The sequence below is a fragment of the Leuresthes tenuis genome, unplaced genomic scaffold (assembly GCF_036924035.1).
Source record: "Leuresthes tenuis unplaced genomic scaffold, fLeuTen1.0.hap1 SCAF_1, whole genome shotgun sequence".
In the NCBI taxonomy this organism is placed as follows: domain Eukaryota; kingdom Metazoa; phylum Chordata; class Actinopteri; order Atheriniformes; family Atherinopsidae; genus Leuresthes; species Leuresthes tenuis.
The window spans coordinates 11,091,082-11,116,022 of NW_027325355.1; the positions used below are offsets into that span (position 1 = coordinate 11,091,082).

Sequence of the window (24,941 nt, forward strand, 5' to 3'; positions counted from 1 at the left end):
ATGTCTGTCACAAATGTGCATTATATAGGTACTGGAATCATACGGTTACTCTATGTAACCAGATAATTGCAGAGAAAGAATGATATGTAGTGGGCACATCTTCATCCCTGATGTGATTATTACCTGCAGTTGAAACTGAGACTCTCAGATCACTTCGTGTCTGCCAACAAAGCAGCAGCAGCTGAAGATGACCAACTTCCTCATGTGTCACAGGGTGATCAGACGTTAGAACAAAAGACATGCAGGTGGTAGAGAGAAGAGAAAAAGCTTACAGCACCTGGTATTCCCAAGCAGTCTCCCATCCAAGTACTAACCTGGCCCAACCCTGTTTGGCTTCCGAGATCAGACGAGGTCAGGTATATTCAGGGTGGTGTGGCCGTAAGCAACAATATCTGTGAACAATGTGCATTATATAGGTACTGGAATCATATGGTTACTCTATGTAACCAGATAATTGCCGAGAAAGGCTAACTTGTAGTGGGCACATCTTCATCCCTGATGTGATTATTACCTGCAGTTGAAACTGAGACTCTCAGATCACTTTGTTCCTGCCAACAAAGCAGCAGCAGCTCAAGATGACCAACTTCCTCATGTGTCACAGGGTGATCAGACGTTGCAACAAAAGACATGCACGTGGTAGAGAGAAGAGAAAAAGCTTACAGCACCTGGTATTCCCAAGCGGTCTCCCATCCAAGTACTAACATGGCCCACCCCTGCTTGGCCTCCGAGATCAGACGAGGTCGGGAATGTTCAGGGTGGTGTGGCTGTAAGCAACAATGTCTGTCACAAATGTGCATTATATAGGTACTGGAATAATACGGTTACTCTATGTAACCAGATAATTGCCGAGAAAGGCTGATATGTAGTGGGCACATCTTCATCCCTGATGTGATTATTACCTGCAGTTGAAACTGAGACTCTCAGATCACTTTGTGTCTGCCAACAAAGCAGCAGCAGCTCAAGATGACCAACTTCCTCATGTGTCACAGGGTGATCAGACGTTGCAACAAAAGACATGCATGTGGTAGAGAGAAGAGAAAAAGCTTACAGCACCTGGTATTCCCAAGCGGTCTCCCATCCAAGTACTAACCAGGCCCAACCTTGCTTGGCTTCCGAGATCAGACGAGGTCGGGCATATTCAGGGTGGTGTGGCTGTAAGCAACAATGTCTGTCACAAATGTGCATTATATAGGTACTGGAATAATACGGTTACTCTATGTAACCAGATAATTGCCGAGAAAGGCTGATATGTAGTGGGCACATCTTCATCCCTGATGTGATTATTACCTGCAGTTGAAACTGAGACTCTCAGATCACTTTGTGTCTGCCAACAAAGCAGCAGCAGCTCAAGATGACCAACTTCCTCATGTGTCACAGGGTGATCAGACGTTGCAACAAAAGACATGCATGTGGTAGAGAGAAGAGAAAAAGCTTACAGCACCTGGTATTCCCAAGCGGTCTCCCATCCAAGTACTAATCAGGCCCAAACCTGCTTGGCTTCCGAGATCAGACGAGGTCGGGCATATTCAGGGTGGTGTGGCCGTAAGCAACAATATCTGTGAACAATGTGCATTATATAGGTACTGGAATCATATGGTTACTCTATGTAACCAGATAATTGCAGAGAAAGAATGATATGTAGTGGGCACATCTTAATCCCTGATGTGATTATTACCTGCAGTTGAAACTGAGACTCTCAGATCACTTCGTGTCTGCCAACAAAGCAACAGCAGCTCAAGATGACCAACTTCCTCATGTGTCACAGGGTGATCAGACGTTGCAACAAAAGACATGCACGTGGTAGAGAGAAGAGAAAAAGCTTACAGCACCTGGTATTCCCAAGCAGTCTCCCATACAAGTACTAACCAGGCCCAACCCTGCTTGGCTTCCGAGATCAGACGAGGTCGGGCATATTCAGGGTGGTGTGGCTGTAAGCAACAATGTCTGTGACAAAGGTGCATTATATCGGTACTGGATTAATACAGTTCCTCTATGTAACCAGATAATTGCCGAGAAAGGCTGATATGTAGTGGGCATATCTTCATCCTTGATGTGATTACTACCTGTAGTTGAAACTGAGACTCTCAGATCACTTCGTGTCTGCCAACAAAGCAGCAGCAGCTGGAGATGACCAACTTCCTCATGTGTCACAGGGTGATCAGACGTTGCAACAAAAGGCATGCACGTGGTAGAGAGAAGAGAAAAAGCTTACAGCACCTGGTATTCCCAAGCGGTCTCCCATCCAAGTACTAACCAGGCGCAACCCTGCTTGGCCTCCGAGATCAGACGAGGTCGGGCATGTTCAGGGTGGTGTGGCCGTAAGCAACAATGTCTGTGACAAAGGTGCATTATATCGGTACTGGAATCATACAGTTCCTCTATGTAACCAGATAATTGCCGAGAAAGGCTGATATGTAGTGGGCATATCTTCATCCTTGATGTGATTACTACCTGTAGTTGAAACTGAGACTCTCAGATCACTTCGTGTCTGCCAACAAAGCAGCAGCAGCTGAAGATGACCAACTTCCTCATGTGTCACAGGGTGATCAGACGTTGCAACAAAAGACATGCAGGTGGTAGAGAGAAGAGAAAAAGCTTACAGCACCTGGTATTCCCAAGCAGTCTCCCATCCAAGTACTAATCAGGCCCAACCCTGCTTGGCCTCCGAGATCAGACGAGGTCGGGCATGTTCAGGGTGGTGCGGCCGTAAGCAACAATGTCTGTGACAAAGGTGCATTATATAGCTACTGGAATCATACGGTTCCTCTATGTAACCAGATAATTGCCGAGAAAGGCTAACTTGTAGTGGGCACATCTTCATCCCTGATGTGATTATTATCTGTAGTTGAAACTGAGACTCTCAGATCACTTCGTGTCTGCCAACAAAGCAGCAGCAGCTGGAGATGACCAACTTCCTCATGTGTCACAGGGTGATCAGACGTTGCAACAAAAGACATACACGTGGTAGAGAGAAGAGAAGAAGCTTACAGCACCTGGTATTCCCAAGCGGTCTCCCATCCAAGTACTAACCAGGCCCAACCCTGCTTGGCCTCCGAGATCAGACGAGGTCGGGCATGTTCAGGGTGGTGCGGCCGTAAGCAACAATGTCTGTGACAAAGGTGCATTATATCGGTACTGGAATCATACAGTTCCTCTATGTAACCAGATAATTGCCGAGAAAGGCTGATATGTAGTGGGCATATCTTCATCCTTGATGTGATTACTACCTGTAGTTGAAACTGAGACTCTCAGATCACTTCGTGTCTGCCAACAAAGCAGCAGCAGCTCAAGATGACCAACTTCCTCATGTGTCACAGGGTGATCAGACGTTGCAACAAAAGACATGCACGTGGTAGAGAGAAGAGAAAATGCTTACAGCACCTGGTATTCCCAAGCAGTCTCCCATCCAAGTACTAACCAGGCCCAACCCTGCTTGGCTTCCAAGATCAGACGAGGTCGGGCATATTCAGGGTGGTGTGGCTGTAAGCAACAATGTCTGTCACAAATGTGCATTATATAGGTACTAGAATCATACGATTACTCTATGTAACCAGATAATTGCCGAGAAAGGCTGATATGTAGTGGGCACATCTTCATCCCTGATGTGATTATTACCTGCAGTTGAAACTGAGACACTCAGATCCATTCGTGTCTGCCAACAAAGCAACAGCAGCTGAAGATGACCAACTTCCTCATGTGTCACAGGGTGATCAGACGTTGCAACAAAAGACATGCAGGTGGTAGAGAGAAGAGAAAAAGCTTACAGCACCTGGTATTCCCAAGCAGTCTCCCATCCAAGTACTAATCAGGCCCAACCCTGCTTGGCTTCCGAGATCAGACGAGGTTGGGCATGTTCAGGGTGGTGTGGCCGTAAGCAAAACTATCTGTGAACAATGTGCATTATATAGGTACTGGAATCATACGGTTCCTCTATGTAACCAGATAATTGCCGAGAAAGGCTGATGCGTATTGGGCACATCTTCTTCCCTGTGGTGATTATTCTCTCCAGCGGAAACTGAGACTCTCAGATCACTTCGTGTCTGCCAACAAAGCAGCAGCAGCTGAAGATGACCAACTTCCTCATGTGTCACAGGGTCATCAGACGTTGCAACAAAAGACATGCAGGTGCTAGAGAGAAGAGAAAAAGCTTACAGCACCTGGTATTCCCAAGTAGTCTCCCATCCAAGTACTAACAAGGCCCAACCCTGCTTGGCTTCGGAGATCAGACGAGGTCGGTCATGTACAGGGTGGTTTGGCCGTAAGCGACAAAATCTGTCACAAATGTGAATTATATAGGTACTGGAATCATACAGTTCCTCTATGTAACCAGATAATTGCCAAGAAAGGCTGATATGTAGTGGGCATATCTTCATCCTTGATGTGATTACTACCTGTAGTTGAAACTGAGACTCTCAGATCACTTCGTGTCTGCCAACAAAGCAGCAGCAGCTGAAGATGACAAACTTCCTCATGTGTCACAGGGTCATCAGACGTTGCAACAAAAGACATGCAGGTGGTAGAGAGAAGAGAAAAAGCTTACAGCACCTGGTATTCCAAAGCAGTCTCCCATCCAAGTACTAATCAGGCCCAACCCTGCTTGGCTTCCGAGATCAGACGAGGTTGGGCATATTCAGGGTGGTGTGGCCGTAAGCAACAATATCTGTGAACAATGTGCATTATATAGGTACTGGAATCATATGGTTACTCTATGTAACCAGATAATTGCAGAGAAAGAATGATATGTAGTGGGCACATCTTAATCCCTGATGTGATTATTACCTGCAGTTGAAACTGAGACTCTCAGATCACTTCGTGTCTGCCAACAAAGCAGCAGCAGCTGAAGATGACCAACTTCCTCATGTGTCACAGGGTGTTCAGACGTTGCAACAAAAGACATGCACGTGGTAGAGAGAAGAGAAAAAGCTTACAGCACCTGGTATTCCCAAGCGGTCTCCCATCCAAGTACTAACCAGGCCCAACCCTGCTTGGCTTCCGAGATCAGGCGAGGTCGGGCATGTTCAGGGTGGTGTGGCCGTAAGCAACAATGTCTGTGACAAATGTGCATTATATCGGCACTGGAATCATACAGTTCCTCTATGTAACCAGATAATTGCCGAGAAAGGCTAACTTGTAGTGGGCACATCTTCATCCCTGATGTGATTATTACCTGCAGTTGAAACTGAGACTCTCAGATCACTTCGTGTCTGCCAACAAAGCAGCAGCAGCTGAAGATGACCAACTTCCTCATGTGTCACAGGGTGATCAGACGTTGCAACAAAAGACATGCAGGTGGTAGAGAGAAGAGGAAAAGCTTACAGCACCTGGTATTCCCAAGCAGTCTCCCATCCAAGTACTAACCAGGCCCAAACCTGCTTGGCTTCCGAGATCAGAAGAGGTCGGGCATATTCAGGGTGGTGTGGCTGTAAGCAACAATGTCTGTCACAAATGTGCATTATATAGGTACTGGAATCATACGGTTACTCTATGTAACCAGATAATTGCAGAGAAAGGCTGATATGTAGTGGGCACATCTTCATCCCTGATGTGATTATTACCTGCAGTTGAAACTGAGACTCTCAGATCACTTCGTGTCTGCCAACAAAGCAGCAGCAGCTGAAGATGACCAACTTCCTCATGTGTCACAGGGTGATCAGACGTTGCAACAAAAGACATGCATGTGGTAGAGAGAAGAGAAAAAGCTTAAAGCATCTGGTATTCCCAAGTGGTCTCCCATCCAATTACTAACCAGGCCCAACCCTGCTTGGCTTCCGAGATCAGACGAGGTCGGGCATATTGAGGGTGGTGTGGCTGTAAGCAACAATGTCTGTCACAAATGTGCATTATATAGGTACTGGAATCATACGGTTACTCTATGTAACCAGATAATTGCCAAGAAAGGCTGATATGTAGTGGGCATATCTTCATCCTTGATGTGATTACTACCTGTAGTTGAAACTGAGACTCTCAGATCACTTCGTGTCTGCCAACAAAGCAGCAGCAGCTGAAGATGACCAACTTCCTCATGTGTCACAGGGTGATCAGACGTTGCAACAAAAGACATGCAGGTGGTAGAGAGAAGAGGAAAAGCTTACAGCACCTGGTATTCCCAAGCAGTCTCCCATCCAAGTACTAACCAGGCCCAAACCTGCTTGGCTTCCGAGATCAGAAGAGGTCGGGCATATTCAGGGTGGTGTGGCTGTAAGCAACAATGTCTGTCACAAATGTGCATTATATAGGTACTGGAATCATACGGTTACTCTATGTAACCAGATAATTGCAGAGAAAGGCTGATATGTAGTGGGCACATCTTCATCCCTGATGTGATTATTACCTGCAGTTGAAACTGAGACTCTCAGATCACTTCGTGTCTGCCAACAAAGCAGCAGCAGCTGAAGATGACCAACTTCCTCATGTGTCACAGGGTGATCAGACGTTAGAACAAAAGACATGCAGGTGGTAGAGAGAAGAGAAAAAGCTTACAGCACCTGGTATTCCCAAGCAGTCTCCCATCCAAGTACTAATCAGGGCCAACCCTGTTTGGCTTCCGAGATCAGACGAGGTCGGGTATATTCAGGGTGGTGTGGCCGTAAGCAACAATATCTGTGAACAATGTGCATTATATAGGTACTGGAATCATATGGTTACTCTATGTAACCAGATAATTGCAGAGAAAGGCTAACTTGTAGTGGGCACATCTTCATCCCTGATGTGATTATTACCTGCAGTTGAAACTGAGACTCTCAGATCACTTCGTGTCTGCCAACAAAGCAGCAGCAGCTGAAGATGACCAACTTCCTCATGTGTCACAGGGTGATCAGACGTTGCAACAAAAGACATGCATGTGGTAGAGAGAAGAGAAAAAGCTTACAGCACCTGGTATTCCCAAGCGGTCTCCCATCCAAGTACTAACCAGGCCCAACCTTGCTTGGCTTCCGAGATCAGATGAGGTCGGGCATATTCAGGGTGGTGTGGCTGTAAGCAACAATGTCTGTCACAAATGTGCATTATATACGTACTGGAATCATACGGTTACTCTATGTAACCAGATAATTGCCGAGAAAGGCTGATATGTAGTGGGCACATCTTCATCCCTGATGTGATTATTACCTGCAGTTGAAACTGAGACTCTCAGATCACTTCGTGTCTGCCAACAAAGCAGCAGCAGCTGAAGATGACCAACTTCCTCATGTGTCACAGGGTGATCAGACGTTAGAACAAAAGACATGTACGTGGTAGAGAGAAGAGAAAAAGCTTACAGCACCTGGTATTCCCAAGCAGTCTCCCATCCAAGTACTAACCAGGCCCAACCCTGCTTGGCTTCCGAGATCAGACGAGGTTGGGCATGTTCAGGGTGGTGTGGCCGTAAGCAAATCTATCTGTGAACAATGTGCAATATATAGGTACTGGAATCATACAGTTCCTCTATGTAACCAGATAATTGCCGAGAAAGGCTGATGCGTATTGGGCACATCTTCTTCCCTGTGGTCATTATTCTCTCCAGCGGAAACTGAGACTCTCAGATCACTTCGTGTCTGCCAACAAAGCAGCAGCAGCTGAAGATGACCAACTTCCTCATGTGTCACAGGGTCATCAGACGTTGCAACAAAAGACATGCAGGTGCTAGAGAGAAGAGAAAAAGCTTACAGAACCTGGTATTCCCAAGCAGTCTCCCATCCAAGTACTAACCAGGCCCATCCCTGCTTGGCTTCCGAGATCAGACGACGTCGGGTATATTCAGGGTGGTGTGGCCGTAAGCAACAATATCTGTGAACAATGTGCATTATATAGCTACTGGAATCATACGGTTCCTCTATGTAACCAGATAATTGCCGAGAAAGGCTAACTTGTAGTGGGCACATCTTCATCCCTGATGTGATTATTATCTGTAGTTGAAAAAGAGAATCTCAGATCACTTTGTGTCTGCCAACAAAGCAGCAGCAGCTGAAGATGACCAACTTCCTCATGTGTCACAGGGTCATCAGACGTTGCAACAAAAGACATGCAGGTGCTAGAGAAAAGAGAAAAAGCTTACAGCACCTGGTATTCCCAAGCGGTCTCCCATCCAAGTACTAACCAGGCCCAACCCTGCTTGGCCTCTGAGATCAGACGAGGTCGGGCATGTTCAGGGTGGTGTGGCCGTAAGCAACAATGTCTGTGACAAAGGTGCATTATATCGGTACTGGAATCATACAGTTCCTCTATGTAACCAGATAATTGCCGAGAAAGGCTGATATGTAGTGGGCATATCTTCATCCTTGATGTGATTACTACCTGTAGTTGAAACTGAGACTCTCAGATCACTTCGTGTCTGCCAAAAAAGCAGCAGCAGCTCAAGATGACCAACTTCCTCATGTGTCACAGGGTGATCAGACGTTGCAACAAAAGACATGCACGTGGTAGAGAGAAGAGAAAAAGCTTACAGCACCTGGTATTCCCAAGCAGTCTCCCATCCAAGTACTAACCAGGCCCAACCCTGCTTGGCTTCCGAGATCAGACGAGGTCGGGCATATTCAGGGTGGTGTGGCTGTAAGCATCAATGTCTGTCACAAATGTGCATTATATAGGTACTAGAATCATACGATTACTCTATGTAACCAGATAATTGCAGAGAAAGGCTGATATGTAGTGGGCACATCTTCATCCCTGATGTGATTATTACCTGCAGTTGAAACTGAGACACTCAGATTACTTCGTGTCTGCCAACAAAGCAGCAGCAGCTGAAGATGACCAACTTCCTCATGTGTCACAGGGTGATCAGACGTTGCAACAAAAGACATGCAGGTGGTAGAGAGAAGAGAAAAAGCTTACAGCACCTGGTATTCCCAAGCAGTCTCCCATCCAAGTACTAATCAGGCCCAACCCTGCTTGGCTTCCGAGATCAGACGGGGTCGGGCATATTCAGGGTGGTGTGGCCGTACGCAACAATATCTGTCAACAATGTGCATTATATAGGTACTGGAATCATATGGTTACTCTATGTAACCAGATAATTGCCGAGAAAGGCTGATATGTAGTGGGCACATCTTAATCCCTGATGTGATTATTACCTGCAGTTGAAACTGAGACTCTCAGATGACTTCGTGTCTGCCAACAAAGCAACAGCAGCTCAAGATGACCAACTTCCTCATGTGTCACAGGGTGATCAGACGTTGCAACAAAAGACATGCACGTGGTAGAGAGAAGAGAAAAAGCTTAAAGCACCTGGTATTCCCAAGCAGTCTCCCATCCAAGTACTAATCAGGCCCAACCCTGCTTGGCTTCCGAGATCAGACGGGGTCGGGCATATTCAGGGTGGTGTGGCCGTAAGCAACAATATCTGTCAACAATGTGCATTATATAGGTACTGGAATCATATGGTTACTCTATGTAACCAGATAATTGCAGAGAAAGAATGATATGTAGTGGGCACATCTTAATCCCTGATGTGATTATTACCTGCAGTTGAAACTGAGACTCTCAGATCACTTCGTGTCTGCCAACAAAGCAGCAGCAGCTGAAGATGACCAACTTCCTCATGTGTCACAGGGTGATCAGACGTTGCAACAAAAGACATGCACGTGGTAGAGAGAAGAGAAAAAGCTTACAGCACCTGGTATTCCCAAGCAGTCTCCCATCCAAGTACTAACCAGGCCCAAACCTGCTTGGCTTCCGAGATCAGACGAGGTCGGGCATATTCAGGGTGGTGTGGCTGTAAGCAACAATGTCTGTCACAAATGTGCATTATATAGGTACTAGAATCATACGGTTACTCTATGTAACCAGATAATTGCCGAGAAAGGCTGATATGTAGTGGGCACATCTTCATCCCCGATGTGATTATTACCTGCAGTTGAAACTGAGACTCTCAGATCACTTCGTGTCTGCCAACAAAGCAGCAGCAGCTGAAGATGACCAACTTCCTCATGTGTCACAGGGTCATCAGACGTTGCAACAAAAGACATGCAGGTGCTAGAGAGAAGAGAAAAAGCTTACAGCACCTGGTATTCCCAAGTAGTCTCCCATCCAAGTACTAACCAGGCCCAATCCTGCTTGGCTTCCGAGATCAGACGAGGTCAGTCATGTTCAGGGTGGTGTGGCCGTAAGCGACAATGTCTGTCACAAATGTGAATTATATAGGTACTGGAATAATACAGTTCCTCTATGTAACCAGATAATTGCCGAGAAAGGCTGATATGTAGTGGGCATATCTTCATCCTTGATGTGATTACTACCTGTAGTTGAAACTGAGACTCTCAGATCACTTCGTGTCTGCCAACAAAGCAGCAGCAGCTGGAGATGACCAACTTCCTCATGTGTCACAGGGTGATCAGACGTTGCAACAAAAGACATGCACGTGGTAGAGAGAAGAGAAAAAGCTTACAGCACCTGGTATTCCCAAGCGGTCTCCCATCCAAGTACTAATCAGGCCCAACCCTGCTTGGCTTCCGAGATCAGACGGGGTCGGGCATATTCAGGGTGGTGTGGCCGTAAGCAACAATATCTGTGAACAATGTGCATTATATAGGTACTGGAATCATATGGTTACTCTATGTAACCAGATAATTGCAGAGAAAGAATGATATGTAGTGGGCACATCTTAATCCCTGATGTGATTATTACCTGCAGTTGAAACTGAGACTCTCAGATCACTTCGTGTCTGCCAACAAAGCAGCAGCAGCTGAAGATGACCAACTTCCTCATGTGTCACAGGGTGATCAGACGTTGCAACAAAAGACATGCACGTGGTAGAGAGAAGAGAAAAAGCTTACAGCACCTGGTATTCCCAAGCAGTCTCCCATCCAAGTACTAACCAGGCCCAACCCTGCTTGGCTTCCGAGATCAGACGAGGTCGGGCATATTTATTTTTTTTTTAAATTTTTTTTATTTATTAGAAAAATACAAAAAGGTAGTTTTACAACACTGTCACACGATATTCAAAAATTCAAACTTAGATCTCCATTGTCAACTACAACAAAACAGTTATTCGGGAGAAACGACTCCATGAATACCTCCCTTTTAACCATAAAGAGAGATCTTAAATACCATTCCACCAGACCAACAAAAAGGGACCAAGAATTGTTTTTCTTTTTTTCAAACAATAGATCGCACCTGCAAATGTACAAGGCGTGTTTAGCAACTGAAAGTAAGAAATTTACCAAGACTGAATTAACATTGCTGGGTGTTTGGGTGAAGAGCCCGAAGAGCTGCATTTGGTCCCTTAATGTTCCCACTGGTCGGAGGTTACATTTCTCAGTGATTAGTGCCCACAGGTGGTCGCGAAAGCTTCTCGAAGCTGGACACTCCAGGAAGATGTGCTGTATCGTCTCCGGATGGGATTCACACGCCGGACAGTCCCTGGACCACCTGTTTTTGTTGATTTGATGGAGAATAATTGCTGTATACATTATCCTGTGCCTCATTTTGAAATCGGTGTTAAAGACCGAGGGTGGAATTAACGGGCTAGCTATTGTCTTCCAGATTGTCTTTGTCGTTATATGCTCAAAAATCATCCTCCACTGTCTAGTAGCAGCTGGTGCTTTTACAATTTTGCGCAGAAACAAGTTATATATTTGTTTCGTGTTCAATTCCCCAAAATTTAAAACTCTATCCCCATAATTACAGACAAAGGTTGGCCCACTTACCAGTCTTGATGACCGCACCACAGAGCCGAGGACGAGCAGCCAGTCTGGAGGTACATTCTCTGCCAGCTGGGCGCACACCCTCCTCACCACCTCTTTCCTATGTATGATGTTTTCTTTTCTTAGAGTATTCTCAACACGAACCAGATCCAACCTGCCGTGCCGATCCAAGACAGTCCCAAAGGTGTCGACTCCTCCTCTCTCCAGAGCCGCGCACCTAAATGGCCGCCCTGCCTGCTGCAGATCTGGGTTGTGGAAGAGCGGCTGCCGCAAAAGCTGTCTGAGATGTTGAATCTTACCGTCCAGACCTGGTCGGAATGCCTGCCAAGCCTCCATCACCTCAGCCCAGAAAGGATCAAGGTGACAGAGGCTCGTTGATGGGAGAACTTGACATAGGTTAAACATGCCATGCCGCCCGCAGGAGTTTATTGACCGCCCTAAAGCTTCATGCCAAAGATGCAGGTCCGGATTATTGAAGAGTTTTGTTAGCAGTCGCAATCTAAAAGCCAGTCGTTTCGTGTCTATGTCCACGAGGTTGAGACCGCCGTTTTTCTTACCACCAATGAGAGTGTTATGCGACACCATGATTCTCTTACCTTTCCAGATGAAATTATTGAATGACCGGTTCAGGGCGGTCAACACACTCCGCGGCGCGGCATGGACATGCAGGGTATGGTAAAGCTTAGTAACCGCCAGCGCGTTGGCGACAACCACTCTTCCCCTATGCCCGAGGGCCCTCATCCTCCAGAGGCTTAAGGTGTTCTCTATCCTCCCTGTGACCGCAGACCATGATCTCTCCGCCGCAAGCTGCTCGTCCACCCCCAGGTACACTCCCAAAAACTTGAAGGGGCCATCTATCAAACATACCTGGGAGAGCTGCGGCGGAGCGGCCGCGGCTCCGCAGCACAGCAAGCCAGATTTGGACAGATTCAGCTTGCCTCCAGTCGCTTTGCAGAAGAAATCCACCAACCCCAGAGCCAGAGTTAGGCTCTTGGGGTCGGCTGCTACCAACGTAGTGTCGTCAGCGAACTGGAGGAGCTTTATCTGTCCTCCTCCGGAGGAGAGAACCCCCCGGACATCAGGATCCCCATCTATTAAACAGGCTAGCGGCTCCACAGCCAAGGTGAACAGCAGAGAGGAGAGCGGACACCCCTGTCTCACCGATCGCCACAGCCGGACGGGGTCCGTCAGGTTTCCATTCAGACTTACCCTACTCGTTGCCGAATTGTAGAGGGTCCGCACCCAGCCGACGAATCTGTTCCCGAACCCAAAGGCCTTCAAGACCCCCCAAAGGTACTCATGCTCGACTCTATCGAATGCCTTCTCGAAGTCCAGGTTCAGGAAATACCCGCCACTCTCCTGCAGGAGCCTTAGCGTCTCCTTTGCGGTCAGTATGGTGTCATATATTGTCCGACTCGGTACACTGTAGGCCTGGTTTTTATTTATTATATGTGGCATTATGGGTTTGATTCTATTAGCCAGTATTTTCATAAATATTTTATAATCCGTATTTAACAAGCTTATCGGTCTATAATTATTCAAGTTATTTCTATCTCCGTTATTTTTATATATTAATTTAATTATTCCCTCATTAAATGTTCTAGGTATAACTATGTTTTTATTTTCCGTTATTTCTGTATAGATTTTCGTCAGAATCGGTACCAATTTATCACTGAAAGTTTTATAGAATTCAGTTGTCATCCCATCCCGTCCCGGACTCTTGTTGTTCCCTAATGACATTATTGCCCCCTCAACTTCTAATTTGAATATTTTATTGTCAGTTATCTGGGCTTCTTCCTTAGTTAATTTGTTTTTAATTAGTGAGAACAGATGATCCGCGTGAGTTCTATCTAGTGTGTCAGAGCTAAAGAGTCTTTGATAAAACAGCCGACTGACCTCCATCATGTCTCCCTCCTCGCACACCTCCACCTCTTGGTCATTCAGTAAGGAAGTTATTATGGACCTATTTTTGTTTCTCTTCTCCAATCCCAAGAAGAATGCTGTCGATTTTCCCCCTCCACCCAATGCTGCACCCTTGCCCTTACGCAAGCCCCTTGACATTTCCTCCTGCCCAAATCGTCCAGGCGCTTCATCAAGAGAGACAGTTTGTATGTATCCCGGCTGGGATCATCATCCAACCTTACCTGTTCTTTATTTATGTCCTTCTTCAGTTGCCTCTCTACCCTATTTTCTTCCCACTTCTTATTGATACAGTAATGAATCGTTTTTGTTTTCAATCTTGTTTTAACGTGTTCCCACCATTCTAAAGGTTCCTGTATTATGTCCACTTCTTCATTTATATAATCTAGTTGTTTATTAATGATATTTATATATTTACTATCTTCAAGTAAACTATTATTTAAGCACCATAGATTAAACTTATTTGTGACTTGGCGGTCCTTCAACGTTAAAATGATCGGACCATGGTCACTAATATGGCTGCTTCCATAATCAATTGTATTTATCCATTGAACAATATTTCTACTTATTAAGCATAGATCTATTCTAGTTTGCTTCAATATTCCTTTGATTACGATCTTCCTTGAAAAAGCTACCTTGTCTTTATTTAATAATCTCCAGATATCAATTAGATCATTTTCATTCATTATATTCAATAAAGCTCTTCTGCTGCTGTCATTTTTAAAAACATTTGCCGCCGAGACATCTAGTCGTGAGAGTGCCACATTCAAATCTCCTATTAGGATCGTGTTGGTGCTTATGAATCCCTTTAGATTTTCAAAATACCTCTTTCTCTCCGTTTCAATGTTGGGGGCATAGCTATTTATCAGTCTAATAATATTATTTTTATAATTTAGGTCTAATATTAATTGCCTACCCTGGTCATCTCTATGTATTTCTTTTATATCTTTAAATAACTTGCTATTTTTTATTAATACAGCCACCCCACAACATTTATTTACTCCATTTGAGATATAAATGCTGCCTACCCATAATCTCTCTATTTTTGCTAGTATATCACCATCCCAGTTAGTTTCTTGCAACACAACTATATCACAATCTACACTCAGGAAGAACTCCTCCATCCTCTTTTCGTTCCTCAGCCCCGCCACATTTTGTGAAAAGATAGTGAGCATAAGGAAAAGGGAGATGTACAGTCTACTTATCTGGCCAAACCCTTCATTTTAGTTTTTTCCGCACTTTTTGACCGACTCTCTCCAAAGGTGCCCTTTTTCTTGCCGTCAGTAGCTGGCGATCTATCTCCAAGCTTGAGCTGGGGGGGGTTTCGCTTGGGCCCATAGGCGATAAACATGTATCTGGGAGGGGCTCACTCCCCAGCTCGGGCGTTTGCTGCCTCCGTTCACTTCTTTTCGAAGTAGCCACTGAGTCGGTTGCATATTCTTCACTTGTTTTTTCGCCTCTATATTTAGTATGTGAGCTTACCTGAGCCCCTCCCTGTGCCAGCTCCACAGCCTGGTCCTTGGTGTCCAGGGTAGAGCCCATTTTTCGGGCTCCCCCCGCCAGATCGCAGGCAGGACCCATTTTTCGAGTCCCCCCAACTTCTGGAGCCTGCCCAGCGGAATATATCAGAGAGTCTGGGGTAATTTTCACTCCCTGAGGCTCACTAACCTCCAGATCCACCTCCCCCAGCCCATCAGATTCTTCATCTCCCGTTGAGTCTTGTCCATCCTCCTCACTTGCACTAGCACACACACAGTTTGTTAACGGGTTGCAGCAGACTATACATCGCTCTCCTCCCTCAACACACTCCCTGGCATAGTGCCCTTGACCACCACATTTGTGGCACACAAATTCTGGGCATTCTCGGACAATATGTCCCGGCTGCAAACATAATCGGCATACCTTTACCTGTCTATCGTGTATGACCCTGAAGAAGTGGTGTCCGTTGGCCGTGTTGAATTTTGCAGAGTATGGCAGCGACTGTACTGCATCTGTGAATCTCACCCTGACAAACCTTGTGCCATCCACAATCGATGTTCCAGGCCACATTCTCCTCTTTATTTTGGATACTGCTTCCACTCCCCATCCTCGCAATTTCTCCAAGATCTCCTGATCCGAAACATATGCTGGTAAATTTAGAAAAGAGACGATCAGTTCATCATTTACCAGTTTCCTCCCCGTTACCACCATTGCTCCCATCTTGAAGCCATCCATTAATTTGTCTCTTGCTATTTCGTTGCTTAGAGTGATTTCATAGGATGTTGGCCCCAAGGGCCTACACCCCAGAATTCCTCCGCACAGCATGCGTATCGTCCTCAGAAGGTTAATAATTGTCACCTTCTCTGGCCCCTCAATATCTATGACCATTGTCAGCTCTTTTTTATAGGAAGCCTCTCCTATATCCTTCTCTGTCACCATTTTCCCAGTTAACTTGTCCATTGTCTCGTCTCGCCGGTCCACTGCCCCCACCAAATCATCCATCTGAAAAACAAAACAGAACAAAAAGCGCCTCCCCACCGCCTGCGCTGATGGGGAGGGATAATCCCCACACAGAAAAAGAATCAAGATCTATATCAATATTGCTGGAAAAACACACAAAAGAAAGGAAGGAAAGACAAAAACACTCAGCAAACAATTGGAGCGAGAGCTCCTCAGACCTGCTGCTGCACTCTGTGGCTCCCACACCTGTTGCTCATCAGAAAAATGGGCGTGTTCAGGGTGGTGTGGCCGTAAGCAACAATGTCTGTTACAAATGTGCATTAGATCGGTACTGGAATCATACAGTTCCTCTATGTAACCAGATAATTGCAGAGAAAGGCTAACTTGTAGTGGGCACATCTTCATCCCTGATGTGATTATTACCTGCAGTTGAAACTGAGACTCTCAGATCACTTCGTGTCTGCCAACAAAGCAGCAGCAGCTGAAGATGACCAACTTCCTCTTGTGTCACAGGGTGATCAGACGTTGCAACAAAAGACATGCAGGTGGTAGAGAGAAGAGAATAAGCTTACAGCACTTGGTATTCCCAAGCGGTCTCCCATCCAAGTAGTAACCAGGCCCAACCCTGCTTGGCTTCCAAGATCAGACGAGGTCGGGTATATTCAGGGTGGTGTGGCCGTAAGCAACAATGTCTGTGACAAATGTGCATTATATAGGTACTGGAATCATACAGTTCCTCTATGTAACCAGATAATTGCCGAAAAAGGCTGATGCGTATTGGGCACATCTTCTTCCCTGTCGTGATTATTCTCTCCAGCGGAAACTGAGATTCTCAGATCACTTCGTGTCTGCCAACAAAGCAGCAGCAGCTGAAGATGACCAACTTCCTCATGTGTCACAGGGTCATCAGACGTTGCAACAAAAGACATGCAGGTGCCAGAGAGAAGAGAAAAAGCTTACAGCACCTGGTATTCCCAAGTAGTCTCCCATCCAAGTACTAACCAGGCCCAACCCTGCTTGGCTTCCGAGATCAGACGAGGTCGGGCATGTTCAGGGTGGTTTGGCCGTAATCGACAATGTCTGTGACAAATGTGCAATATATAGGTACTGGAATCATACGGTTACTCTATGTAACCAGATAATTGCCAAGAAAGGCTGATATGTAGTGGACATATCTTCATCCTTGATGTGATTACTACCTGTAGTTGAAACTGAGACTCTCAGATCACTTCGTGTCTGCCAACAAAGCAGCAGCTGAAGATGACCAACTTCCTCATGTGTCACAGGGTGATCAGACGTTGCAACAAAAGACATGCCGGTGGTAGAGAGAAGAGAAAAAGCTTACAGCACCTGGTATTCCCAAGCTGTCTCCCATCCAAGTACTAACCAGGCCCTACCTTGCTTGGCTTCCGAGATCAGACGAGGTCGGGCATATTCAGGGTGGTGTGGCTGTAAGCAACAATGTCTGTCACAAATGTGCATTATATAGGTACTGGAATCATACGGTTACTCTATGTAACCAGATAATTGCCGAGAAAGGCTGATATGTAGTGGGCACATCTTCATCCCTGATGTGATTATTACCTGCAGTTGAAACTGAGACTCTCAGATCACTTCGTGTCTGCCTACAAAGCAACAGCAGCTGAAGATGACCAACTTCCTCATGTGTCACAGGGTCATCAGACGTTGCAACAAAAGACATGCAGGTGCTAGAGAGAAGAGAAAAAGCTTACAGCACCTGGTATTCCCAAGTAGTCTCCCATCCAAGTACTAACCAGGCCCAACCCTGCTTGGCTTCCGAGATCAGACGAGGTCGGGCATATTCAGGGTGGTGTGGCTATAAGCAACAATATCTGTGAACAATGTGCATTATATAGGTACTGGAATCATACGGTTACACTATGTAACCAGATAATTGCAGAGAAAGGCTGATATGTAGTGGGCACATCTTCATCCCTGATGTGATTATTACCTGCAGTTGAAACTGAGACTCTCAGATCACTTCGTGTCTGCCAACAAAGCAGCAGCAGCTGAAGATGACCAACTTCCTCATGTGTCACAGGGTGATCAGACGTTGCAACAAAAGACATGCAGGTGGTAGAGAGAAGAGAAAAAGCTTACAAACACCTGGTATTCCCAAGCTGTCTCCCATCCAAGTACTAACCAGGCCCAACCTTGCTTGGCTTCCGAGATCAGACGAGGTCGGGCATATTCAGGGTGGTGTGGCTGTAAGCAACAATGTCTGTCACAAATGTGCATTATATAGGTACTGGAATCATATGGTTACTCTATGTAACCAGATAACTGCCGAGAAAGAATGATATGTAGTGGGCACATCTTAATCCCTGATGTGATTATTACCTGCAGTTGAAACTGAGACTCTCAGATCACTTCGTGTCTGCCAACAAAGCAGCAGCAGCTGAAGATGACCAACTTCCTCATGTGTCACAGGGTGATCAGACGTTTCAACAAAAGACATGCAGGTGGTAGAGAGAAGAGAAAAAGCTTACAGCACCTGGTATTCCCAAGCAGTCTCCCATCCAAGTACTAACCAGGACCAACCCTGCTTGGCTTCCGAGATCAGACGAGGTCGGGCATGTTCAGGGTGGTGTGGCCGTAAGCAACAATGTCTGTGACAAATGTGCATTAGATCGGTACTGGAATCATACAGTTCCTCTATGTAACCAGATAATTGCCGAGAAAGGCTAACTTGTAGTGGGCACATCTTCATCCCTGATGTGATTATTACCTGCAGTTGAAACTGAGACTCTCAGATCACTTCGTGTCTGCCAACAAAGCAGCAGCAGCTGAAGATGACCAACTTCCTCATGTGTCACAGGGTCATCAGACGTTGCAACAAAAGACATGCAGGTGCTAGAGAGAAGAGAAAAAGCTTACAGCACCTGGTATTCCCAAGCAGTCTCCCATCCAAGTACTAATCAGGCCCAACCCTGCTTGGCTTCCGAGATCAGACGAGGTCGGGCATGTTCAGGGTGGTTTGGCCGTAAGCGACAATGTCTGTGACAAATGTGCATTATATAGGTACTGGAATCATACAGTTCCTCTATGTAACCAGATAATTGCCAAGAAAGGCTGATATGTAGTGGGCATATCTTCATCCTTGATGTGATTACTACCTGTAGTTGAAACTGAGACTCTCAGATCACTTCGTGTCATCCAACAAAGCAGCAGCAGCTGAAGATGACCAACTTCCTCATGTGTCACAGGGTGATCAGACGTTGCAACAAAAGACATGCACGTGGTAGAGAGAAGAGAAAAAGCTTACAGCACCTGGTATTCCCAAAAGGTCTCCCATCCAAGTACTAACCAGACCCAACCCTGCTTGGCTTCCGAGATCAGACGAGGTCGGGCATATTCAGGGTGGTGTGGCCATAAGCAACAATATCTGTGAACAATGTGCATTATATAGGTACTGGAATCATATGGTTACTCTATGTAACCAGATAATTGCAGAGAAAGAATGATATGTAGTGGGCATATCTTAATCCCTGACGTGATTATTAACTGCAGTTGAAACTGAGACTCTCAGATCACTTCGTGTCTGCCAACAAAGCAGCAGCAGCTGAAGATGACCAACTTCCTCATGTGTCACAGGGTGATCAGACGTTGCAACAAAAGACATGCACGTGGTAGAGAGAAGAGAAAAAGCTTACAGCACCTGGTATTCCCAAGCAGTCTCCCATCCAAGTACTAATCAAGCCCAACCCTGCTTGGCTTCCGAGATCGGACTAGGTCGGGCATATTCAGGGTGGTGTGGCCGTAAGCAACAATATCTGTGAACAATGTGCATTATATAGGTACTGGAATCATACAGTTCCTCTATGTAACCAGATAAATGCCGAGAAAGGCTAACTTGTAGTGGGCACATCTTCATCCCTGATGTGATTATTACCTGCAGTTGAAACTGAGACTCTCAGATCACTTCGTGTCTGCCAACAAAGCAGCAGCAGCTGAAGATGACCAACTTCCTCATGTGTCACAGGGTGATCAGACGTTGCAACAAAAGACATGCACGTGGTAGAGAGAAGAGAAAAAGCTTACAGCACCTGGTATTCCCAAGCAGTCTCCCATCCAAGTACTAACCAGGCCCAACCCTGCTTGGCTTCCTAGATCAGACGAGGTCGGGCATGTTCAGGGTGGTGTGGCCGTAAGCAACAATGTCTGTGACAAATGTGCATTAGATCGGTACTGGAATCATACAGTTCCTCTATGTAACCAGATAATTGCCGAGAAAGGCTAACTTGTAGTGGGCACATCTTCATCCCTGATGTGATTATTACCTGCAGTTGAAACTGAGACTCTCAGATCACTTCGTGTCTGCCAACAAAGCAGCAGCAGCTGAAGATGACCAACTTCCTCATGTGTCACAGGGTGATCAGACGTTGCAACAAAAGACATGCAGGTGGTAGAGAGAAGAGAAAAAGCTTACAGCACCTGGTATTCCCAAGCAGTCTCCCATCCAAGTACTAATCAAGACCAACCCTGCTTGGCTTCCGAGATCAGACGAGGTCGGGCATATTCAGGGTGGTGTGGCCGTAAGCAACAATATCTGTGAACAATGTGCATTATATAGGTATTGGAATCATATGGTTACTCTATGTAACCAGATAATTGCAGAGAAAGAATGACATGTAGTGGGCACATCTTAATCCCTGATGTGATTATTACCTGCAGTTGAAACTGAGACTCTCAGATCACTTCGTGTCTGCCAACAAAGCAGCAGCAGCTGAAGATGACCAACTTCCTCATGTGTCACAGGGTGATCAGACGTTGCAACAAAAGACATGCATGTGGTAGAGAGAAGAGAAAAAGTTTACAGCACCTGGTATTCCCAAGCGGTCTCCCATCCAAGTACTAACCAGGCCCAACCTTGCTTGGCTTCCGAGATCAGACGAGGTCGGGCATATTCAGGGTGGTGTGGCTGTAAGCAACAATATCTGTGAACAATGTGCATTATATAGGTACTGGAATCATACGGTTACACTATGTAACCAGCTAATTGCAGAGAAAGGCTGATATGTAGTGGGCACATATTCATCCCTGATGTGATTATTACCTGCAGTGGAAACTGAGACTCTCAGATCACTTCGTGTCTGCCAACAAAGCAGCAGCAGCTGAAGATGACCAACTTCCTCATGTGTCACAGGGTGATCAGACGTTGCAACAAAAGACATGCAGGTGGTCGAGAGAAGAGAAACAGCTTACAGCACCTGGTATTCCCAAGCAGTCTCCCATCCAAGTACTAACCAGGCCCAACCCTGCTTGGCTTCTGAGATCAGATGAGGTAGGGTATGTTCAGGGTGGTGTGGCCGTAAGCAACAATGCTTGTGACAAATGTGCATTATATAGGTACTGGAATCATACGGTTACTCTATGTAACCAGATAATTGCCGACAATGGCTAACTTGTAGTGGGCACATCTTCATCCCTGATGTGATTATTCTCTCCAGCGGAAACTGAGACTCTCAGATCACTTCGTGTCTGCCAACATAGCAGCAGCAGCTGAAGATGACCAACTTCCTCATGTGTCACAGGGTGATCAGACGTTGCAACAAAAGACATGCAGGTGGTAGAGAGAAGAGAAAAAGCTTACAGCACCTGGTATTCCCAAGCAGTCTCCCACCCAAGTACTAACCAGGCCCAACCCTGCTTGGCTACCGAGATCAGACGAGGTCGGGAACATTCAGGGTGGTGTGGCCGTAAGTAACAATGTCTGTCACAAATGTGCATTATATAGGTACTAGAATCATACAGTTCCTCTAATTAACCAGATAATTGCCGAGAAAGGCTGATGCGTATTGGGCACATCTTCTTCCCTGTCGTGATTATTCTCTCCAGCGGAAACTGAGACTCTCAGATCACTTCGTGTCTGCCAACAAAGCAGCAGCAGCTGAAGATGACCAACTTACTCATGTGTCACAGGGTGATCAGACGTTGCAACAAAAAACATGCAGGGGGTAGTGAGAAGAGAAAAAGCTTACAGCACCTGGTATTCCCAAGCAGTCTCCCATCCAAGTACTAACCAGGCCCAACCCCGCTTGGCTTCCGAGATCAGACGAGGTTGGGTATTTTCACGGTGGTGTGGCCGTAAGTAACAATATGTGTGAACAATGTGCATTATATAGGTACTGGAATCATACGGTTACTCTTTGTAACCAGATAATTGCCGAGAAAGGCTGACTTGTAGTGGGCATATCTTCATCCCTGATGTGATTATTACCTGCAGTTGAAACTGTGACTCTCAGATCACTTCGTGTCTGCCAACAAAGCAGCAGCAGCTGAAGATGACCAACTTCCTCATGTGTCACAGGATGATCAGACGTTGCAACAAAAGACATGCAGGTGGTAGAGAGAAGAGAAAAAGCTTACAGCACCTGGTATTCCCAAGCGGTCTCCCATCCAAGTACTAACCAGGCCCAACCCTGCTTGGCTTCCGAGATCAGACGAGGTCGGGCATATTCAGGGTGGTGTGGCCGTAAGTAACAATGTCTGTCACAAATGTGCATTATATAGGTACTAGAATCATACAGTTCCTCTAACTAACCAGATAATTGCCGAGAAAGGCTGATGCGTATTGGGCACATCTTCTTCCCTGTCGTGATTATTCTCTCCAGCGGAAACTGAGACTCTAAGATCACTTCGTGTCTGCCAACAAAGCAGCAGCAGCTGAAGATGACCAACTTCCTCATGTGTCACAGGGTGATCAGACGTTGCAACAAAAGACATGCAGGTGGTAGAGAGAAGAGAAAAAGCTTACTGCACCTGGTATTCCCAAGCAGTCTCCCATCCATGTACTAACCAGGCCCAAACCTGCTTGGCTTCCAAGATCAGACGAGGTCGGGCATATTCAGGGTGGTGTGACCATAAACAACAATATCTGTGAACAATGTGCATTATATAGGTACTGGAATCATACGGTTACTCTATGTAACCAGATAATTGCCGAGAAAGGCTGATATGTAGTGGGCATATCTTCATCCCTGATGTGATTATTACCTGCAGTTGAAACTGAGACTCTCAGATCACTTCGTGTCTGCCAACAAAGCAGCAGCAGCTGAAGATGACCAACTTCCTCATGTGTCACAGGGTGATCAGACGTTAAAACAAAAGACATGTAGGTGGTAGAGAGAAGAGAAAAAGCTTACAGCACCTGGTATTCCAAAGCAGTCTCCCATCCAAGTACTAACCAGGCCCAACCCTGCTTGACTTCCGAGATAAGACAAGGTCCGGCATATTCAGGGTGGTGTGACCGTAAAAAACAATATCTGTGAACAATGTGCATTATATAGGTACTGGAATCATACAGTTCCTCTATGTAACCAGATAATTGCCGAGAAAGGCTAACTTGTAGTGGGCACATCTTCATCCCTGATGTGATTATTATCTGTAGTTGAAACTGAGACTCTCAGATCACTTCGTGTCTGCCAACAAAGTAGCAGCAGCTGAAGATGACCAACTTCCTCATGTGTCACAGGGTGATCAGACGTTGCAACAAAAGACATGCAGGTGGTAGAGAGAAGAGAAAAAGCTTACAGCACCTGGTATTCCCAAGCGGTCTCCCATCCAAGTACTAACCAGGCCCAACCCTGCTTGGCTTCCGAGATCAGACGAGGTCGGGCATATTCAGGGTGGTGTGGCCGTAAGTAACAATGTCTGTCACAAATGTGCATTATATAGGTACTAGAATCATACAGTTCCTCTAACTAACCAGATAATTGCCGAGAAAGGCTGATGCGTATTGGGCACATCTTCATCCCTGATGTGATTATTATCTGTAGTTGAAACTGAGACTCTCAGATCACTTCGTGTCTGCCAACAAAGCAGCAGCAGCTGAAGATGACCAACTTCCTCATGTGTCACAGGGTGATCAGACGTTGCAACAAAAGACATGCAGGTGGTAGAGAGAAGAGAGAAAGCTTACAGCACATGGTATTCCCAAGCAGTCTCCCATCCAAGTACTAACCAGGCCCAACCCTGCTTGGTTTCCGAGATCAGACGAGGTCGGGCATATTCAGGGTGGTGTGGCCATAAGCAACAATATCTGTGAACAATGTGCATTATATAGGTACTGGAATCATACGGTTACTCTATGTAACCAGATAATTGCCGAGAAAGGCTGATATGTATTGGGCACATCTTAATACCTGATGTGATTATTCTCTCCAGCGGAAACTGAGACTCTCAGATCACTTCGTGTCTGCCAACAAAGCAGCAGCAGCTGAAGATGACCAACTTCCTCATGTGTCACAGGGTGATCAGACGTTGCAACAAAAGACATGTAGGTGGTAGAGAGAAGAGAAAAAGCTTACAGCACCTGGTATTCCAAAGCAGTCTCCCATCCAAGTACTAACCAGGCCTAACCCTGCTTGACTTCCGAGATAAGACAAGGTCCGGCATATTCAGGGTGGTGTGACCGTAAACAACAATATCTGTGAACAATGTGCATTATATAGGTACTGGAATCATACAGTTCCTCTATGTAACCAGATAATTGCAGAGAAAGGCTAACTTGTAGTGGGCACATCTTCATCCCTGATGTGATTATTATCTGTAGTTGAAACTGAGACTCTCAGATCACTTCGTGTCTGCCAACAAAGTAGCAGCAGCTGAAGATGACCAACTTCCTCATGTGTCACAGGGTGATCAGACGTTGCAACAAAAGACATGCAGGTGGTAGAGAGAAGAGAAAAAGCTTACAGCACATGGTATTCCCAAGCGGTCTCCCATCCAAGTACTAACCAGGCCCAAACCTGCTTGGCTTCCAAGATCAGACGAGGTCGGGCATATTCAGGGTGGTGTGGCCGTAAGCAGCAATATTGGTGGACAATGTGCATTATATAGGTACTGGAATCATACAGTTCCTCTATGTAACAAGATAATATCCGAGAAAGGCTGATATGTAGTGGGCATATCTTCATCCCTGATGTGATTATTATCTGTAGT

The 24,941-nt window shown here is 45.9% G+C and overlaps 1 protein-coding gene, 25 non-coding genes and 24 pseudogenes across 26 annotated transcripts in view; all 50 read right to left on the reverse strand.

The window, feature by feature from the left end:
* LOC140296621 (uncharacterized) overlaps positions 1 to 24,941 on the reverse strand; it is a 581,862-nt gene that overhangs the window by 326,405 nt on the left and 230,516 nt on the right. The gene's annotated exons all lie outside the window — the stretch shown is intronic.
* On the reverse strand, positions 266 to 384 carry LOC140292897 (5S ribosomal RNA). Its single transcript, XR_011912619.1, has one exon. It is a non-coding gene; the product is annotated as a 5S ribosomal RNA (ribosomal RNA).
* Positions 654 to 772, reverse strand: LOC140298611 (5S ribosomal RNA; annotated as a pseudogene).
* Positions 1,042 to 1,160, reverse strand: LOC140289213 (5S ribosomal RNA). Its single transcript, XR_011912234.1, has one exon. It is a non-coding gene; the product is annotated as a 5S ribosomal RNA (ribosomal RNA).
* LOC140295274 (5S ribosomal RNA) lies at positions 1,430 to 1,548 on the reverse strand. Its single transcript, XR_011912854.1, has one exon. It is a non-coding gene; the product is annotated as a 5S ribosomal RNA (ribosomal RNA).
* On the reverse strand, positions 1,818 to 1,936 carry LOC140297527 (5S ribosomal RNA). The gene has a single exon (XR_011913254.1). It is a non-coding gene; the product is annotated as a 5S ribosomal RNA (ribosomal RNA).
* Positions 2,206 to 2,324, reverse strand: LOC140299795 (5S ribosomal RNA; annotated as a pseudogene).
* LOC140300202 (5S ribosomal RNA) lies at positions 2,594 to 2,712 on the reverse strand (annotated as a pseudogene).
* Positions 2,982 to 3,100, reverse strand: LOC140297922 (5S ribosomal RNA). The gene has a single exon (XR_011913615.1). It is a non-coding gene; the product is annotated as a 5S ribosomal RNA (ribosomal RNA).
* Positions 3,370 to 3,488, reverse strand: LOC140298229 (5S ribosomal RNA). The gene has a single exon (XR_011913895.1). It is a non-coding gene; the product is annotated as a 5S ribosomal RNA (ribosomal RNA).
* Positions 3,758 to 3,876, reverse strand: LOC140299330 (5S ribosomal RNA; annotated as a pseudogene).
* On the reverse strand, positions 4,146 to 4,264 carry LOC140289859 (5S ribosomal RNA; annotated as a pseudogene).
* Positions 4,534 to 4,652, reverse strand: LOC140301252 (5S ribosomal RNA; annotated as a pseudogene).
* Positions 4,922 to 5,040, reverse strand: LOC140289503 (5S ribosomal RNA). Its single transcript, XR_011912261.1, has one exon. It is a non-coding gene; the product is annotated as a 5S ribosomal RNA (ribosomal RNA).
* Positions 5,310 to 5,428, reverse strand: LOC140299454 (5S ribosomal RNA; annotated as a pseudogene).
* LOC140290249 (5S ribosomal RNA) lies at positions 5,698 to 5,816 on the reverse strand (annotated as a pseudogene).
* LOC140299455 (5S ribosomal RNA) lies at positions 6,086 to 6,204 on the reverse strand (annotated as a pseudogene).
* LOC140298654 (5S ribosomal RNA) lies at positions 6,474 to 6,592 on the reverse strand. The gene has a single exon (XR_011914280.1). It is a non-coding gene; the product is annotated as a 5S ribosomal RNA (ribosomal RNA).
* LOC140303743 (5S ribosomal RNA) lies at positions 6,862 to 6,980 on the reverse strand. Its single transcript, XR_011915207.1, has one exon. It is a non-coding gene; the product is annotated as a 5S ribosomal RNA (ribosomal RNA).
* On the reverse strand, positions 7,250 to 7,368 carry LOC140298732 (5S ribosomal RNA). The gene has a single exon (XR_011914352.1). It is a non-coding gene; the product is annotated as a 5S ribosomal RNA (ribosomal RNA).
* On the reverse strand, positions 7,638 to 7,756 carry LOC140268248 (5S ribosomal RNA; annotated as a pseudogene).
* Positions 8,026 to 8,144, reverse strand: LOC140298594 (5S ribosomal RNA). The gene has a single exon (XR_011914226.1). It is a non-coding gene; the product is annotated as a 5S ribosomal RNA (ribosomal RNA).
* LOC140276624 (5S ribosomal RNA) lies at positions 8,414 to 8,532 on the reverse strand. Its single transcript, XR_011909044.1, has one exon. It is a non-coding gene; the product is annotated as a 5S ribosomal RNA (ribosomal RNA).
* Positions 8,802 to 8,920, reverse strand: LOC140296494 (5S ribosomal RNA). Its single transcript, XR_011912969.1, has one exon. It is a non-coding gene; the product is annotated as a 5S ribosomal RNA (ribosomal RNA).
* LOC140298213 (5S ribosomal RNA) lies at positions 9,190 to 9,308 on the reverse strand. The gene has a single exon (XR_011913881.1). It is a non-coding gene; the product is annotated as a 5S ribosomal RNA (ribosomal RNA).
* LOC140298444 (5S ribosomal RNA) lies at positions 9,578 to 9,696 on the reverse strand. The gene has a single exon (XR_011914092.1). It is a non-coding gene; the product is annotated as a 5S ribosomal RNA (ribosomal RNA).
* Positions 9,966 to 10,084, reverse strand: LOC140311376 (5S ribosomal RNA; annotated as a pseudogene).
* LOC140289973 (5S ribosomal RNA) lies at positions 10,354 to 10,472 on the reverse strand. Its single transcript, XR_011912307.1, has one exon. It is a non-coding gene; the product is annotated as a 5S ribosomal RNA (ribosomal RNA).
* On the reverse strand, positions 16,543 to 16,661 carry LOC140299887 (5S ribosomal RNA; annotated as a pseudogene).
* LOC140297531 (5S ribosomal RNA) lies at positions 16,931 to 17,049 on the reverse strand. The gene has a single exon (XR_011913257.1). It is a non-coding gene; the product is annotated as a 5S ribosomal RNA (ribosomal RNA).
* LOC140300230 (5S ribosomal RNA) lies at positions 17,316 to 17,434 on the reverse strand (annotated as a pseudogene).
* Positions 17,704 to 17,822, reverse strand: LOC140291646 (5S ribosomal RNA). The gene has a single exon (XR_011912473.1). It is a non-coding gene; the product is annotated as a 5S ribosomal RNA (ribosomal RNA).
* Positions 18,092 to 18,211, reverse strand: LOC140288356 (5S ribosomal RNA; annotated as a pseudogene).
* LOC140298065 (5S ribosomal RNA) lies at positions 18,481 to 18,599 on the reverse strand. The gene has a single exon (XR_011913745.1). It is a non-coding gene; the product is annotated as a 5S ribosomal RNA (ribosomal RNA).
* Positions 18,869 to 18,987, reverse strand: LOC140290575 (5S ribosomal RNA). Its single transcript, XR_011912369.1, has one exon. It is a non-coding gene; the product is annotated as a 5S ribosomal RNA (ribosomal RNA).
* On the reverse strand, positions 19,257 to 19,375 carry LOC140294671 (5S ribosomal RNA). The gene has a single exon (XR_011912805.1). It is a non-coding gene; the product is annotated as a 5S ribosomal RNA (ribosomal RNA).
* LOC140299827 (5S ribosomal RNA) lies at positions 19,645 to 19,763 on the reverse strand (annotated as a pseudogene).
* Positions 20,033 to 20,151, reverse strand: LOC140299439 (5S ribosomal RNA; annotated as a pseudogene).
* LOC140299584 (5S ribosomal RNA) lies at positions 20,421 to 20,539 on the reverse strand (annotated as a pseudogene).
* On the reverse strand, positions 20,809 to 20,927 carry LOC140298017 (5S ribosomal RNA). Its single transcript, XR_011913701.1, has one exon. It is a non-coding gene; the product is annotated as a 5S ribosomal RNA (ribosomal RNA).
* LOC140300814 (5S ribosomal RNA) lies at positions 21,197 to 21,315 on the reverse strand (annotated as a pseudogene).
* On the reverse strand, positions 21,585 to 21,703 carry LOC140298301 (5S ribosomal RNA). Its single transcript, XR_011913961.1, has one exon. It is a non-coding gene; the product is annotated as a 5S ribosomal RNA (ribosomal RNA).
* Positions 21,973 to 22,091, reverse strand: LOC140312302 (5S ribosomal RNA; annotated as a pseudogene).
* LOC140304038 (5S ribosomal RNA) lies at positions 22,361 to 22,479 on the reverse strand. The gene has a single exon (XR_011915229.1). It is a non-coding gene; the product is annotated as a 5S ribosomal RNA (ribosomal RNA).
* LOC140294171 (5S ribosomal RNA) lies at positions 22,749 to 22,867 on the reverse strand (annotated as a pseudogene).
* Positions 23,137 to 23,255, reverse strand: LOC140295754 (5S ribosomal RNA; annotated as a pseudogene).
* Positions 23,525 to 23,643, reverse strand: LOC140304113 (5S ribosomal RNA). The gene has a single exon (XR_011915232.1). It is a non-coding gene; the product is annotated as a 5S ribosomal RNA (ribosomal RNA).
* On the reverse strand, positions 23,913 to 24,031 carry LOC140299136 (5S ribosomal RNA; annotated as a pseudogene).
* Positions 24,301 to 24,419, reverse strand: LOC140296415 (5S ribosomal RNA; annotated as a pseudogene).
* On the reverse strand, positions 24,689 to 24,807 carry LOC140305586 (5S ribosomal RNA; annotated as a pseudogene).